General features: G+C 44.1%; 1 protein-coding gene across 5 annotated transcripts in view; it reads right to left on the minus strand.

Moving 5' to 3' along the window:
- ARHGAP39 (Rho GTPase activating protein 39) overlaps positions 1-16,860 on the minus strand; it is a 360,347-nt gene that overhangs the window by 330,067 nt on the left and 13,420 nt on the right. The gene's annotated exons all lie outside the window — the stretch shown is intronic.

Consider the following 16,860-nt stretch of genomic DNA (forward strand, 5'->3'; position numbering starts at 1 on the left):
AACAGCATAGCACCTCTGGTCAAAAAACACCAACTCTGCTGGGCTGGCCATTGTGCATATATATCAGACACTCAAAAGCAAGCACTCTTTCATAAGCATCCAGTAGCCTAGTTGGAGAAGGCTTTGCCTTCTGAAACTACCATGCATGGCCTCACCCATACTCTGCCCCCAGAACGCCTGCTGTAGGCAGAATGATGATGCCTCCAGCACCCACCCACCCTCCCAGTGCTCCTCGCTGGAGAGGCAGGAGATGTGCCACGTACCCTCTTCCCTCCCCCGCTGCTCGGGAAAGGGGGAGGCCATGCATGCTCACCCCCTCCCATCTCTTCCCCTCCCCATAGGGGGAGTGGGTGCATGTGCTTGACATGCTGCCCTGCTTCCTCCCCCTTGGGGGCAGGGCCTCAGCAGAGGGGGCAGGGCTGTAGTCCCCAGTCCCAGCTGCGCCAACTATCCATGGTTCTCTCAGGCAAGTCAGAGAAGATGGGCTCATGGAGGGCTGCAGAAGCACTTCAAAGACAAAGACAGACTGGAAGCACAGCTTAAAAAAGGAGACATAAAAATCAATAACCTGGGAGGACTTGGTGTGGCGCACATCACAGTGGCTCCACACCACAGCTCACTTAGGATATGTCTACACTTGCACCCTATTTCGAAATAGGGATCCAAATGCAGACATTCAAAATTGCAAATGAAGCTGGGATTTAAATATCCTGCACTTCATTTGCATAATCACATTATGGCGCTATTTCAAAATAAAACACGCTGTGTAGATGCGTTATTTCAAGAGAAAACCCTTCTCTTGAGATAAGCCTCATTTTATGAGGAATAAGGGTTAACTGTTATTTTGAGAGGGTTTTCTCTCGAAATAACATCTACACAGCATGTTTTATTTCGAAATAGTGCCATAATGTGATTATGCAAATGAAGTGCAGGATATTTAAATCCCAGCTTCATTTGCAATTTCGAATGTCTTCATTTGCATCCCTATTTCGAAATAGAGTGCAAGTGTAGACAAACCTAGAGAACAGATGTGCTTGTGAGACAGAAGTGACAAAGGAGACACAAAAGGGCACAACAGTCCTGTCAACAACAGTCTCCTCCAAAATTATACTTGCTACTTTTGTGGAAAATGTGCACTGCACAAATTGGTGTCCTTAGACACTTGAACATCTACCAAAGAATGCCCTTGGCAGACTTCCTCCCATCAAATGATAACTGAGAAACTATGATACATCTTGTACAGAATATACCATCTGCGAAGTCAATAGAAAAGTTATGATTTGCTGAATATGATCATCCTATTTGTATGCATGTGTCATTTTTGTATCTAGAGTTATAAATATTAACTATGCATATGGGTTTCCAATGTGTTTGGCTCCTGGAGCGACATCCACAAGTTCACTTACAGCCAGTCTAGCAGCTTATTGCAAAGGGTCTGTCGTTGTTAATAGCCTATCAACAAAGACAATAGGCCATGAGAAAAAGCTTATCCTTACCTGATGATCTTTCCGGTGGATGCTTCAATCAAGATATGAGCAATTGTTGCTAGGATTCAAAGCGTGCAATGGGCCTATGATTAGACCATGTGATACTGAGCTCCATCTTGTTGCTTGTACTTTTCCACAATTTGTACTGGGGAATTGGAAGCACACTCATGAACAAAAGCTACCACCACATGGAGGAAACTATAAAAAGTCAAGTGACATTTTAACTGGGCCTGACTCTCCCCATCACTGAACATCTGGAAACACTTTAGGAACAAAAAAGGCTGAATGGAGACAGGGGTGTCAGGCAGAAAAGACAGAAGCTTGCCTGCGTATGGATATTTGGAGGACGGCTCAATAGAGCAAGACACTGCTCGATTCAAATCTTGGGCAGTTTAGAGATCTTAGACGTGTTTTATTTCTCGTGAGAATTTACTTAGATCTGTACATTATTACTTAATCACTTAAAATCTATCTTTCCATAGTTAATACATCAGTTTTATATTTTTAACCTAAAAAACGTGTGGTTTGCTTGGCGTCCACAGGAACTGGGGCTGGTGCATTGCCCTCTACACACCAAGAGAGGGGATGACTTGGAAAGCTTACATGGGTCAGACTTTTGACCAGGGTAAGATGGTACAGCTCTAGGGTCCTAGATTGTGGAGCTGGGGAGAAGGCAGTCCTCAATTAACTGCAGTGAGGGTGTCCCAGCCTGCGTCAAGGGTTTGTATGTGAGCAGGACTGGAAGCAGTCTACATACAGCTTGGTACGACAACACAGGGAAGCAGGCAGCCTCGCCAGTGCCCAGGGCAAGGTGGGAGGGGCAGCTCCACTCTCCCAAAAGGGGTGCGGTTCTGGCTGGAAGGAGCAGGACTAGGGAAGTCAGAGATAACAGTACAACCCAACTAGATTTGCTTCATCTAATGATCTGATATTTTAATCTCCCCACACACATTAGAAAAAAAAACAGAGGTATCTGGAGGTATATATTTGACTTCCCACAGGAGACTCACCTCTTAAGAGCACTAAAAGCATTAGCCAGCCTCTGGATGCAAGTCAGGTTTCAGCATCAGAAAGCAGTTGAAATAAAGATGCAGGACTGGGGACTGAACAGTGCTTTATTCTACCTCATAGAAGGCCGAGCTCTGATGACCCAAAACACTCATGTCTTTTTTTCTTGCAGATGACTAGGTTCTTGGGGAAGTAGCAAGTAGATGTCTCTGAACAGCAGGAGAAGAGAACTGAGAAAAGCGTGATACAAAGAGGACTGTTTGAGGAGGTCTTCCCAATCTCTCTCACTTCTCTCATGTAAGGCCCTGGGCTTCAGGCTGAAACCACTTCAAGTTCTTATGGCTGAAAAATCAAAGGTTTGATAGAAGCAAGATGATTTGCTCAATAGGCCATTTCAGAGTTCCAATCCTGCTGCAGCAGGGCTTTAGTTTAAATTCTGCCTTTTCATCTCTGCACATCCATAACACTTAATTATCTTTGAAAACCCAAAACACTCTGCATTTAATGTATCTGAACTACTCCATTTTGTGAAGGAAAAACAACATGTCTAATTTTCATGAAAAGGATCACTGCAAATACAGCAAGTTCCTACAAACAAGACAATGAAGCTTGTTTGAACTCCGTGCTTTTACTGGGAATGACAACTTTTTAAATCAATAAAAATAGAGACCCACCAAAATACAACCCCTAAATTCCTTATATCATGCAACCTAATAGCTTGCTCAATGTTGAGAAGGTAGCAAGTGCAAATTTTACTTGAGTTGTACTGTAAGGCTACATCTACATTGGCAAGAGTTTTTGCGTTATTAAAGTATTTGCACAAGAGTATCTACACTGGCATGTGCTTTGGCGCAAGAGATGTGCTTTTGCGCAAAGCATCCGTGCCAGCGTAGACGCGCTCTTGCGCAAGAAAGCGCCGATGGCCATTTTAGCCATCGGGCTTTCTTACGCAAGAAATTCATGTTGCCTGTCTACACTGGCCTCTTGCGCAAGAACAGTTGCACAAGAGGGCTTTTTCCTGAGCGGGAGCATCATAGTTCTTGCGCAAGAACTCCGCCAGTGTAGAGAAGGAGCATGTTTTTGCGCAAAAGCACCCGCTTTTGCACAAAATCATGCCAATGTAGATACAGCCTAAGATTCTTATTCATTTTGTTCCCATCAATGCAGACAATGTTGACTTGGTCTCATTGCTTTGGTAAAGCAATTAAAATATTCAATGCAATATATATATGTCTTTAAGATATATTCCACTTGGAATCATGTTTCTTCTCATTGGTCATCCCTTCCAGGTTTCTTAATCAAGGCTGGAAAAATTAGTTACTAACACTCTAGTGCTACAAGTTAATCCATGAGTGCATCGCAGATGCTGCATGGCATTCACTTTTGAAGATATTCAGTCAAATATCTAATCTGTTGCCCACTATCATTATTAGATCTCTCTGCTTTTGAAGTCATTCTGCCGCTCTACTCTGCACTAGTTAGGCCTCAGCTGGAGTACTGTGTCCAGTTCTGGGCGCCACATTTCAAGAAAGATGTGGAGAAATTGGAAAGGGTACAGAGAAGAGCGACAAGAATGATTAAAGGTCTAGAGAACATGACCTATGAAGCCAGGCTTCATGAACTGGGCTTGTTTAGTTTGGAAAAAAGAAGATTAAGGGGGGACATGATAGCGGTTTTCAAATATCTAAAAGGGTGTCACAAGGAGGAAGGCGAAAATTTGTTCCTCTTGGTTTCTGAGGACAGGACAAGGAGTAATGGGCTTAAAGTGCAGCAGGGGAGGTTTAGATTGGACATTAGGAAAAAATTCCTAACTGTCAGGGTGGTCAAATATTGGAATAAATTGCCAAGGGAGGTGGTGGAATCTCCCTCTCTGGAGATATTTAAGAACAGGTTAGATAGACATCTGTCAGGGATGGTGTAGGTGGAGCTTGGTCCTGCCTTGAGGGCGGGGGGCTGGACTCGATGACCTCTCGAGGTCCCTTCCAGTCCTATTCTATGATTCTATGATTCTATGCTTTACTACTCTGCAAACAAATCTCCCCTTAAAAGTTTGCCAAATATTATCTAACCATTTACCTGATATAAATACAGGTATCCTTTGTAATCTGACCTAGTTTCCACTTTTTGAATTTTAGATCATTCAAGATCTCCTGGTTAAGCCAGGATGCTCTCTTGCCATACTTCCTATCTTTTCTACAAAATGAATTGTTTGCTTTTGTGCCCTTCATAAACGTATCTTTAAAAAAAAACTGTCAACTGTCTTCAGTTGTTTTTTCTCAGACATGCTTAGAGCCATGGTGTCCAACCAGCTCTGAGGCAGTAGCCACCGAAGGGGCCACTGCGATAGCAAACTAGCCACACTCAACCAGCCAAATAGCCACATGTGGCTAGCAGCTAGCATGTTGGATACCATGACTTTAGAGGATTGGGTCATAATTCAAAATGATCTGGACAAACTGGAGAAATAGTCCGAGGTATAAGTTAGAGGTGTTTAAGTCTCGGCTTGACAAAGCCCTGGCCGGGTTGATTTAGTTGGAATTGGCCCTGCCTAGAGCAGGGGGCTGGACTTGATGACCTTCTGAGGTCTCTTCCAGTTCTATGATTCTATATGGGATGAAGTTCAATAAGGACAAATGCAGAGTACAGGTTGGACCTCCCTCGTCTGCCACCCTTAGGACCTGACCCATCCTGAACAAGGGGATTTGCCGGACCAGGGGAGGTACCTCCCAGCATGGCCCCTGCCGTCCTGCTGCCCCCAGCTAGGGCTCCAGCCTAACCATGCTGCTGCCTGCCCCGACCCCAGCGGCATCCACGGCAGAGTTCTGCAGCCAGGGATAGACCCTCCCTGGCTTCTGCTGGGACCAGAGCTACATGGCTGGTGATGGAGCTCCACAGCCAGAGCTCTGCTACTGCCACTGCCGTCCCTGAGCTCTGTGGCCAGAGTTCCACAGCTGCTGCTACAGGCCCCCCCCGCTACCGCCAGGCCACAGGGGCCAGAACACCCTGCTGCACCCCTCGCCTCCCGTGCCCTGCTCCCAGGCTCCGGCTGAGTCTCCGCCTGCCCTGCCCCCCATGATCCTTCCCCATGGCCCAACTCCCCTATACCTGGGCTCTGTGGTCCAGGAACATCCATGGTCCTATGCGACCACAGATGTTGCCAGACCAAAGAGTCCCGGTTTAGGAAAGTACAATCTGTACTCCACTTAGGGAGGAACAATCATACAACAACAAGAGACGACTATCTAGGAAGGAGTACCACAGAAAAGGATCTAGGGATCATAGTGGACCACAAGCTAATGTATTATGTGTTGTGTGCAAGACATGAGAAGTAATTCTGCTCTGCTCAGGGCTAATAAGGCCTCAATTGGAGTAGTGTCCCCAGTTCTAGGGTGCCACATTTTAGGACAGTTGTGGGGAAATTGGAGAGGTCCAGAGAAGAGCAACAAAAATAATTCAAGGTCTAGAGAACATGACCTATGAGGGAACACTGAAAGAACTAAGTTTGCTTAGTTTGGAAGAGACCCCCAAGAGGGAACATAACAGCTTCCAAATACCTAAAATGTTGTTACAAGGAGGAGGGAGAAAATTATTCTTTAATGCCTAATAGGACAAGAGGCTTAGATTGAAGCATAAGAGATTGGACATTAGGAAAAGCTTCCTGTCAGGATGGTTAAGCACTCGAATAAAATTGCCTAGGGAGGGTAGAATCTCCATCACTGGAGATATTTAAAAGCAGGTGAGACAAACACCTGTCCTGGATGATCTAGATGGTGCTAGGTCCCACCATGAGTGCAGGGGACTGGATTTGATGACCTCTCCAGGTCCTTTCGAGTTCTAGCATTCTATAATTATACGGGTTCTTGCCTACCAATTCCCTGGCTTTGCTGAAGTCTGCCTTCTTGAAATCCCTTGCCTTTATTTGGCAGTTCTCCCTCTTAGCATTCCTTAAAATCATGGACTCTATTATTTCACAATCACGTTCACTCAATCTGCCTTCCACTTCGGAATTCTCAACGTGTTCCTCCCTACTTACTGAAAATCAGAGCTACTAGGGGGTAGGCTGTTCTAGATTTCTCCACCTTCTGAAATAACAAAAATGGTCTCCATGGACACCTCTACCCAGATTCTGGTGTGGCTTTTCAGAGACTGTAGCATGCATTTCCCACTCTCAGAAAACCGGGGGGAGAGAATCATCCAATGTGAAAGGTGCCTGCTGGTGGAATCTCTGATGAAGCAGGTGGGAGAGTTACAGGAAGTGGTGGCTAGGTTTGTCTGGCTACAGGCAGAGGAGACAGGAGCAACATTGGCACAGGTGATGCAGCCTTACCTAACCATGACTCTCTCAGGATCAATGTTCACTCTAATTTTACTGTCTGTGTGCAGAATACATTGTTATGTGCACCAAGGCGTGTGTGGATGTGGATCACCAGTAGAAACACATGCTACCAGCTGTGCGCACTCTGCTAATCAGCTGGACAGCATTTGAATCAATCCTGGGTAATCACCCAAGTGCACAGCTTACAAGGAACACTACTTAGGACCCCTTCTACAAACTCAGTCCTGTTTCCAGTCCATGGTCACTTAGCCTCTGGATTTTAAAGCCTTCCCTCCTAGGTCAGCCCTACCCCCTTGTTAATCACAGACGAAAAAAGTTATCTAACAGTATAGTGGCAGGCTGTGATGTGTGTGTTTAGTTTTTCAGATCTACTGAGCAGAACAACAGATAAAATAATCTATATTACTGATCCTTGGGTTTTAGACATTACTCTAAGACAGGGGAAGGCAAAATACAGCCCGTGGGCTGAAGCCGGCCCGTCAAGCAGCCAGACCCAGCCTGCAGAAGCCTCAGCCAGACTCTCTGCCTGCCCCACTCCCATACACTGCTCCGAGCAGCACTCTGAATGCTGCAAGCTTTGGGGGGGGGGGGGGGGGGCAGGGGAGAGGCTTCACACAGTCTTGCAGTTCCCAGTGACCAGTTTCCAGCCAATGGGAGCAGCCTGATTGCAGGACAGGCAGCGCACAAAGTACCCTTCCCAACTCTCAGGCCTGTCGCATTCAGTCACACATGGTCCATGCACTGGCTGTGGGGGCCATGGGAGGCAGGGACCCTGGCTGAGGAACCTGCTGGCTGGAAGCCACCCAGATAAGCACCTCCTGGCTACTGCCTGTTGCCCACTCAACCCCCCCCCCCCCACCTCCCAATCCTCTGCCCCCTTACTCCTTCCCAGACTCTGCACCCCAATCCTCTGCGCTCCTTCCTGCACTCCTCCTCCAGGTCAAAACTCTCTCCTTCACCCAAACTCTCCCCCAGACCCCACACCCCTCCTGGATCCCAGTCCCTCAGACCAAACTCCCTTCTGCACCTAACACCCATCCCAGACCCTTCACCTTCTTCATTAGTGAAAGAGTGCAGCCCTTGATCACTTACCAAGTTCTTAGAGTGGGCAATTTTTGATGGGAGGCCACTCCTTCTCTAAACTATATGGAAAAAGCTACCCAATCAACGTTTTAATTTGGAATTGTCACAAGATGTTGTTTAATGCTTGTTCACATTGGGACATTGATCAGCATAGCTATAATTGAATAACTACACTATAGGTATTCTGCTATAACTCCCCCCCTACGGGCACTACTCTGCAATAAAAGTAACTATTCCAGAACAAATTACTCCGCTTCTCAAATTCTTGCCTGTATTGGTATGAAAAAGCAATGGTTAGCATCAACTGATATCCAACCAGGGAGATGCTCTTTGAATCAACTCATCTTCGCCCTTTTGATTTAACCTATTTGTATTGATATCCACGTCGCTTTGCTTTTCAGTGACTCTCACTGGACCACTCTGGCCTTATTCACCTAAGAGAGGATTGATCTTTCCATTATGCATTTTAGCTATCAACTCAGAAGTCAGGCACTTGCCTTTACCTATTGGGTCATCTGTTCTATACCTCAAAAGGCTAACACTGCCAACAAAAAATTCTCCTCTATAGTTCAGGCTGTGCCCCATATCCACACCCCAGTTCTTTGGATCATACACCCTTCTCATACCTCTCTTCCTAATACTTTCCAACCATAAGGTAAATGCTATACCTCAAAGTAGCATCCTGCATCTCCCAGGTCCATCATTATATATAGTTGTGACATCATACAAAGCATACCACGTAAGATACCTTCCAAGTACCATTGCTCTGTCAAAACACATCTCTTTATGTGTATGAAGCCATGAGATTTTGCTGTATGGCTGCGACTGAAATACATAACTCTGGGAGCCATCTGTTGCTAGTTCTCCAGTGACAAGAAGTGGGGATTTAATGCCCACCTGGATGTCAAAGACCATTAATCTTCAGAAGAGTTGTTTAAAAATAAAATTAAAGGGGGAGGGGGGGGGAGATTTACAATTCTGGACGAGAAGCACCAAACAGTGAGAATCATAGAACTGGAAGAGACCTCAGAAGGTCAAGTCCAGCCCCCTGTTCTAGGCAGGACCAATTCCAACTAAATCAACCCGGCCAGGGCTTTATCAAGCCAAGACTAACAAGGAATTACTCAAATCTGTAACTCAAAGCCCACCAAGTATGCCCTGGTCACTTTCTTTCCAAGGATATGGACCAATGCTTTATCTCCACTAGCATTTTTGTCAGTAACACCTGTAAGTCCGGGGGGGGGGAAATCACCCCATGCCCCGACCAACATAAGTTTCACCAAACAAAGGTGTGGTATGGACAGTGCCATATTGTCAGGAAAGGCTCTCATGCTGACATAACTAAACCAGCTCCAACAAGCAGTGTTAAGTATGCCAGCAGGAGAGTTCTCGCCCATTGGCAAAAGTAGGTACATGGAAGACCTTACTGTGGCACAGGTCCTTAATGTAGACATAGCCTAAGGGACCAGGGCATCATGCTTTTACCTCGTGCTTATCACTTAGTATCACTTAATCATTCTGTAGTTAATAAACCTACTCTATATTTTACCAAAAACATGTATTGTAATTGACTGATTGGGAAATCTCAACTCAGGATTTCAAAAGCTAATGCATGTCTTCTTCACACTGAAGGAGGAGTGGCCTGGATAATGAATTTATACTGCTCAGGCTTCTGAACAAGATGGGCAAGACAGTCCAGTTCCGGGGTGCTTTGTGAGTGGCTTGGGAAGCATTCGTGCTATTCAGCCAGGCGTGAGGCTCCAAATGCTGTGGTACTGAGTGATAACAGCACCTGGAGATGGTTGCTGCTTATCACTAGCAATATATTGTCAATACCACCCAAACTGAAGAGTTAAGCAGGTACAACAGTCCCCCAGTTCCTGATCATACCCGGAGGATCCAATCACACTGGTATTCCTAAATTATATTATCCTTATTCTGCAAAACTAGCAAAGCTGTGATTTTTCTAAATCAAATACCTTTCTAGAGCTACCCATTATTGCTGTTCAGCAGAACAAAAATTGAGTTAATTCATAATTAACTGTTGCTTCTACATATTATTCTTCTGCCACCTTCCTAGTTATTTTCTGCCAGTTAGCTATTGCCAAATCCAAAGATGCTTTATCCAGAGTTCTATTAGGAGGATAAAGACTCCTTAAGTAAAGTTTAAAAAAAAAAAATCAAGAATTTGTACCGTTACCCAATAATAATCTGGGAATTAAAGGCTCTTACAGTAGTTAGATCCTGCAATAGTTATTTTTGAAATTCATTTAACAAGGCATTCTTCAACTTCTTCACAGCGATTCAGGGCCTGTAAAGGATTCCTCTTATGCGTTCTATTTTGTTGCTTATCTCATCTAACCCACAATAAATCACTATGAAAATAGCCATCATTATCTGGTTTACGGCATGTATAAGTATTTTTGATGTATAGTCGAGCGCAACCCCTGTTTCTCCGCCCCCCCCCCCCCAATGTCCTTTTTCCCCTCGTGGAAATTTGTATCCATCAGCACTAACATACCAGTCATGCTATATTTATCCTACCATGTTTCCATATTATCAACTAAGTCATTTTTTTCCAGTAATGCCATTTCATCTCCTGCTCGGTTTCCCATATTTCTATATAGACACTAGAGATTTATTGCTCATTTCCTTCCTTGTGCTTTTCTGTTTGCCTTTTGTCATTGTTTGTATAGTCCCCATTTGGTAATCTGTACCTTTCCATTCCCTATATAAAGCCTTCCCAAGGACTCCATTAGATGAAGGGCCAGAAGTTTACAACCCCACAGTGAGTATGTCATTCATTTGAACGAATGAAGGATCATCCCAGAGATATACTCCCAAGAGGTCATCAGATTTCATCCATTTTTAGTTTCAATGTACTGCTTCATAAGACACCATTTGCATAATTCCTTTAAAATTTAGTTACATTAAGAACAAACAATTTTAAATTGACGATTGTCAATGGCCTCCGTGCAGTGACTATGGCCCACTGCACTTAAAGCCATATGTTTAGAAGAGTCAACTGCAACAAGGGAACTTGGAGGATTCACACACACACACACGTTTCATACAATCTGGTAGGTTTTTTTTGTGGTATCAAAACTTACCTCTTGTGCATAAAAGCCTAAAGCCCAAGAACTCTCCCCTTAGGGTATTCTGTTGCAGCTTTTCAGAGGGAATTGTTTCTCTCCCCCGCCTCTTTCTCAATTTGTTTTGAAAGCAAAACACCACCTGATAGGAAATTAGGTCTATGGATATTTCTTAAAAATACCAAAATCTTGAGATATAATAGAAGAAGTACTAAAGTACGTACAAACTAGGCTTTCCAAGGAGTTACCAGGACGAAGAAATTCTACACACAGAAATAGTAAAACTTAAGGTCATGTACTTGTTTCTAGTGAATGAGGATCTCTTACCCTCTTTGCCTACCAAAGTCAAACCTTACAGCCTCTGTGTTTAGACAATCCTTAGTTATTCAACCTTTAAACAATGAGCCAGGCAATCCCTCGCCACCTTAAGTGGATCAAAAACCCAGAAAGATTCTATTACTTCAGAATCTAAATCAAGAGATGCAATCCAACCCTCTATCCACCCTGGCCATGACTACATTGTGTGGCCAGCCATTCTACAGCACCTGCCAGTTTTACCCTCTGATCTGCATCCAAGAAAGTGAACATTTCACACCCATCATGAACATGTCTTCCCCAAGACATCCTTAAATAATGGGGCCAACCATTCCTCTAAGGCAGAGGTCAGCTATCAGGAGCTGAACCCACATGTAAAAGCTTAAGCAATGATGCCCAATAGCCAAGTTGCAGGTTTGAGGTCTCCCTGGCTTCCCTCAAGGGAAGGGAAGAAACAAGAGCTATGCAGCACACTTACTTTAATAGTCAGGTACTTAAACTGTGAAGTAAGACATTAGCTGTATTTTTAAGCCACAGGATCCCTTTGTCAGGCTAAAATGCTCCAGTACAGTCTAAGCACATGGTGGTCTTCAGTCTCAGAAGCAATAGTAGTGCTCTCATACTTAGCCTTCACTGCTCTCCCTCCACAATCTTGCCCTTTTGACAGCTCTGCCTGCAAGCCACCAAAGAAGCCATTTGTGACACATCACAGCCTGACAACAAGGACAAAAATGTAGATCCTTCTTGGATTCTGTAAATACTATCCAAAGGCTGTACAGCAGTTTGCTATAAATGTCATTCCTTCATGTCATTTCCTAAAGAGAATGTGAGGTTTGAATAAGATGAAGCATGTAATTTCTATCAGCCCAGCGCTTAGTCCTTTTGATTCGGAAAAGCTATTGTCACAGCAGATGTTTATGCATAGAGTCCTGATGTGGTCTTGACTCAGCTTAAAATAAAGAAAAAAGGGACAAGAAGTCACTTCAGTCAACTCCAGCTCTGACTGATTCTCAGTGAGAGAATAAGATTTTTTTAGAAACAAGCTCTAGCATGTTTCTGGGCAGTAACACATTTCAGATAAATCTCTTACTCCACAGTAGGGATGTCAATGGTTAACCAGCAAGCATCACCCTTACAGGTTATCCAGTGGCCCAGCCTGGCTGAAGCAGTCCACTTTGGGCAGGGGGCACTCCAATCCAGCTGGGCTGGAGCTGCCCCCCCCCCTCCCCATCCCATTTAAGTAGTTAACTGATTAGATAGGATTTCACATCCCTACTCTACAGGTAGGTCTGAAGATTTTATCACAAATGTCCGTCAGCTTTCTTCATCATATGGGGACTCTGGAAAAGCAACACCAAGAACTACAAATGGGTCACCAAACTAATGGACTTCTATTTTCCACAAGCCAATAACATCACCACAGAGTGTACGTGTCTCATTCCTTACCATGAGAGTGTAATAAGGAAAGATGAAAGATTGTCACTGCACAAATCTCTTCTACAATTCAAGGAGTGATCACAGCATCGGAGCGGGCAGCAGCCATGAGAGAAGACAAGGTACTTCAGAACCTAAAGACTTTCTTAGTCTATGGATGCCCTTAGAAGAAGTGACACAAGAACAGTTTCCAACACAGAAACATCTCACACAAGCTATCACTCGTAAGGGATATTTCTGAGTCTGTTCAATCTTGTTGTGCCTGCACTTCAGAGAACAGGTGATTTACCTGGCACAGGAAGGACATTTGGAGACGAGTTTAACAACTGTGACAGGACTGCCAATAGCCTCAAGATAGATTCAGGACTGGCATTAGGACCCCTAATTGGGATTTTGAGTTCTGTGATTTTTCAGTACATGGGCACAGTGCTATGACATAGCCAAGACTGATTTTTAACAAGATGCTTTCGCCTGCTGAGGAGAGACTAGTAGCCATCCAGGACTATAGTAACTGAATGTAGACAAAATTAAAGTAGCTATCAGTGACAATGGGCTCACTGCAACATACACTATGGCTGACTGCCACAGGATGAGAGATTAAACCTCAGGTTTAAACAGCATCTACCAAACCAGATCAATGACTCAGAAATGCATAAAAAGATACTAACACTTATTTCCCCCTTTCAGTAACACTTATGCTGAGGCTTGGAAAGATTGGATATTTTTATTGCTAAACATTGATGCACATTGGCCTTATCACATGCATGCACAAACAGATTAAAAAAATATTTCCATTACCTATAGGTACATTCTGATTGACAAAATAAAGAAAAATACAGATAAAGAATTTAAACAGAATTTGATTTAAGGATATTTACTGTGTAAATTCCGAGATGTGATGTTGATAGTTTGTATTATAAACACTTATAAAGCTTTACCTTTTTAAATCTGAATTACTGTCATTAATTGACTGATCTCCCACTATTGCATGATCCCACAATTTCCCAGAACTGTGAAAGTTTAAAATGAGTATTAATATTATCCACCAAAATTACAAAAACTAAAAAAGTCAAGCTGGCTTAGCAGAGCTTGACTTAAGTGGAATAGATGGGGTAACTGATACATTCAATGTTTAACTACTCATATAGATAAGATTTGCCTATTTGGTTTCAGCCCTCTCCCCATGCCCTATGTATGTCATTTCTCAGTTAGCAAGCTCTTTAGGGCAGGTACCATGTCTTATGTGTGTTCTACAATTCCTAGTACAACAGGGCTCTGGTCCTGACAGGCATTCAGGAACCACTGTAATGTAAACAGCGCACCTATTTCATCTTATTTCTTCCTATTCACTAAGGGTACATCTACACTGTGGTGCTATTTCAGGATACTTTTGGTATCCCAAAATAGCTATTCCACATCTTTTAAACAAGCCTGTTATTTTGAAATAACAGCTTGCTATTCCAACGTCTCTGTAAACCTTGCTCTACGAGGATTAAGGGACATTTTGGAATAGTGCTCTGTTTCAAAATCTGGTGCTGTGTATACAGCACCAAGTTTCAAAATAAGCTAGTCTGAAATAAGCAACGCAATTTGTGTAGCTCAAAATATATAGCTTATTTCAAGCTACGGGTGCAGAGTAGATGCACCCACTTGCTTTTCTTTCACATGCTTTTCCTAGTTTGGAGGATTCTAACACAATTTTGACTACCTAGGTAGGATTTAGTTTGTTAAATGATCAGTAGGATCTGGAAGAAGAGGAATTTTAAAAGATAAAAAAGCACTATCTTCATGTAAACTAACTTGTAGCATCTCCCCTAGGTACCAAAATGAAAGATTTATGTTCAAGCTTTTGGTCGTAAGAGCTCTGCATGTGTTTGCATTGTACGGTACCAATACAAAATAGGTGTGCTTTCATTGAAACCTACAGCTTAATTCTCTCATTATAAGCAATAATAAAGCAATAACCGATGACAAAGCATGCAGTTATAACACATGAGTTACAAGGCTTAACAAACAATTATTTTCAATCACTGGAAAAATGTAGGTATTTCTTAAAGTGTTATTCTCTTTATTAAAACACTCAGGTAGAAAGCTATACTCATAACCTTCAGAGGCAAATCTATGCACCACCATCTGTTTGTATCTTTAGACACATTACTACTGTATTCCTACTATCAATAAAGGACATTCCAAGAAGATCTTCTAGTTCTTTACTGAGGCTGTTATACTTCATCCATTATTATGACCTGCTTATCAATATTCTAGGGAAATATAATCCAGATGGGGTTACTATAAGGTGGGTGCATAACTACAGGCAGTCCCCGGGTTACGTACAAGATAAGAACAAACCTACAGTCCCTAAGTTGAATCTGTATGTAAGTCGGAACTGGCGTCCAGATTCAGCCACTGCTGAAACTGATCAGTTTCAACAGCGGCTGAATCTGGACGCCAGTTCTGACTTACATACAGATTCATCTTAAGAACCCCAGGCATCCCCAAGTCAGCTGCTGCTGAAACTGATCAGCGGCTGATTCCAGGAAGCCCGGGGCAGGGGCTTCCTGTAGTCAGCCACTGGTCATTTTCAGCAGCTGCTGACTTGGGGACACCTGGGGCAGAGCAGCTGGGGTGCTGCTGGGTTGGTCCAGTGGTGCCCAGAGCAGCGCTACGGGACCAACCGGCAGCGCCCCAGCTGCTGTACCACAGGCGTCCGGAGCAAAGCCGTGGAGCACGGGGGCAGCGGGACAGCCCAGACGCGCCGTGGCTATCCTGCTGCCCTCGGGCTCCGTGGCTTTGCTCTGCTTTGTTCCCCGTCCCCCTGGTCTGCAGACCAGGGGGACGGGGAGCAAAGCAGCAGAACACGCGGGCAGCAGGACAGCCCAGACGCGCCGTGGCTATCCTGCTGCCCTCGGGCTCCGCGGCTTTGCTCTGCTCTGCTCCCCCTCCCCAGGGGGAGGGGGAGCAGAGCAAAGCGGTGGAACACGCAGCCAGCTGACACAGGGGGAGGGGGAGGGAAGCAGACCAGGGGGAGGGGGAGCAGAGCGGAGCACGTGGCCAGCTGACAGCCCAGACGTGTCTGGGCTGTCAGCTGGCCGCATGTTCCGCCGCTTTGCTTCCTCTCCCTGGTCTGCTGGAGACCAGGGAGAGGAAGGGCCCCGTTCGTAACTGCGGATCCGACATAAGTCGGATCTGCGTAACTCGGGGACTGCCTGTAGTTGGATAACTGTTCTCAGAGAGTAGTTATCAATGGTTCACAGTTATGCTAGAAGGGCATAACAAGTGGTGTTCTACAGGGGGGTCTGTTTTGGGACTGTTCTGTTCAATATCTTCATCAGTTATTTAGATATTGGCCTAAAGCATATGCTTAAGAAGTTTGCAGGTGATACAAAGCTGGGAGGGGTTGCAAGTGCTTTGGAGGATAGGATCATAATTCTAAATGATCTGGACAAACTGGAGAAATGGTCTGAGGTAAATAGGATGAAATTTAATAATGACACAAACCCATGGAGCATCACACGACAATACAGATTACTCAAGGTGATATTAAGGATATATTGGATATGCAAAACTAAGAAGGCTTCTAAATGTATTCGTCGTCAATTTTTCCTTACAGCCTTGAAAGCAATGCTATTGAGAGCTATGACAGATTCAAGAGCACCACTACAAAGGGTTCAGGAGAAGTGGGGAAATAGATCTAAAAGCTCCCTGCAGTCCTAAAAAAAACCCCACATCCTATCTGAAGAGGAAAAAAAAATCTCTGGGAGACTTTACACCCATGCCACCCTGTTATTTTATAACAATCACTCTCAATTAATTAAGCTACTTGCTATGAAATTAGTTCTCCCTTCTTTTCTCCTGACCAGTTCTCATTCACCTTGAGAGAGGGGTAGATGGATATGCCAGTAAAGGCAGATGGGCACATGACTTTTAGAAGAGTAAGGATCCTACTATAGCTGAGAGCTTAAGAAAGTCTCTTCAGATAGATGCAGGTGAAGAATAGGGTTTCCAAATAGTTTCAACAAAAATACCGGACACACTTGACATTACATCACAATCTACATTACATCTTATTGAAAAAATATAAGTGGCCTGTATTTTCTGAATTTGT

This window comes from Pelodiscus sinensis, chromosome 2 (genome assembly GCF_052426305.1).
Source record: "Pelodiscus sinensis isolate ZL-2025 chromosome 2, ASM5242630v1, whole genome shotgun sequence".
In the NCBI taxonomy this organism is placed as follows: Eukaryota; Metazoa; Chordata; order Testudines; family Trionychidae; genus Pelodiscus; species Pelodiscus sinensis.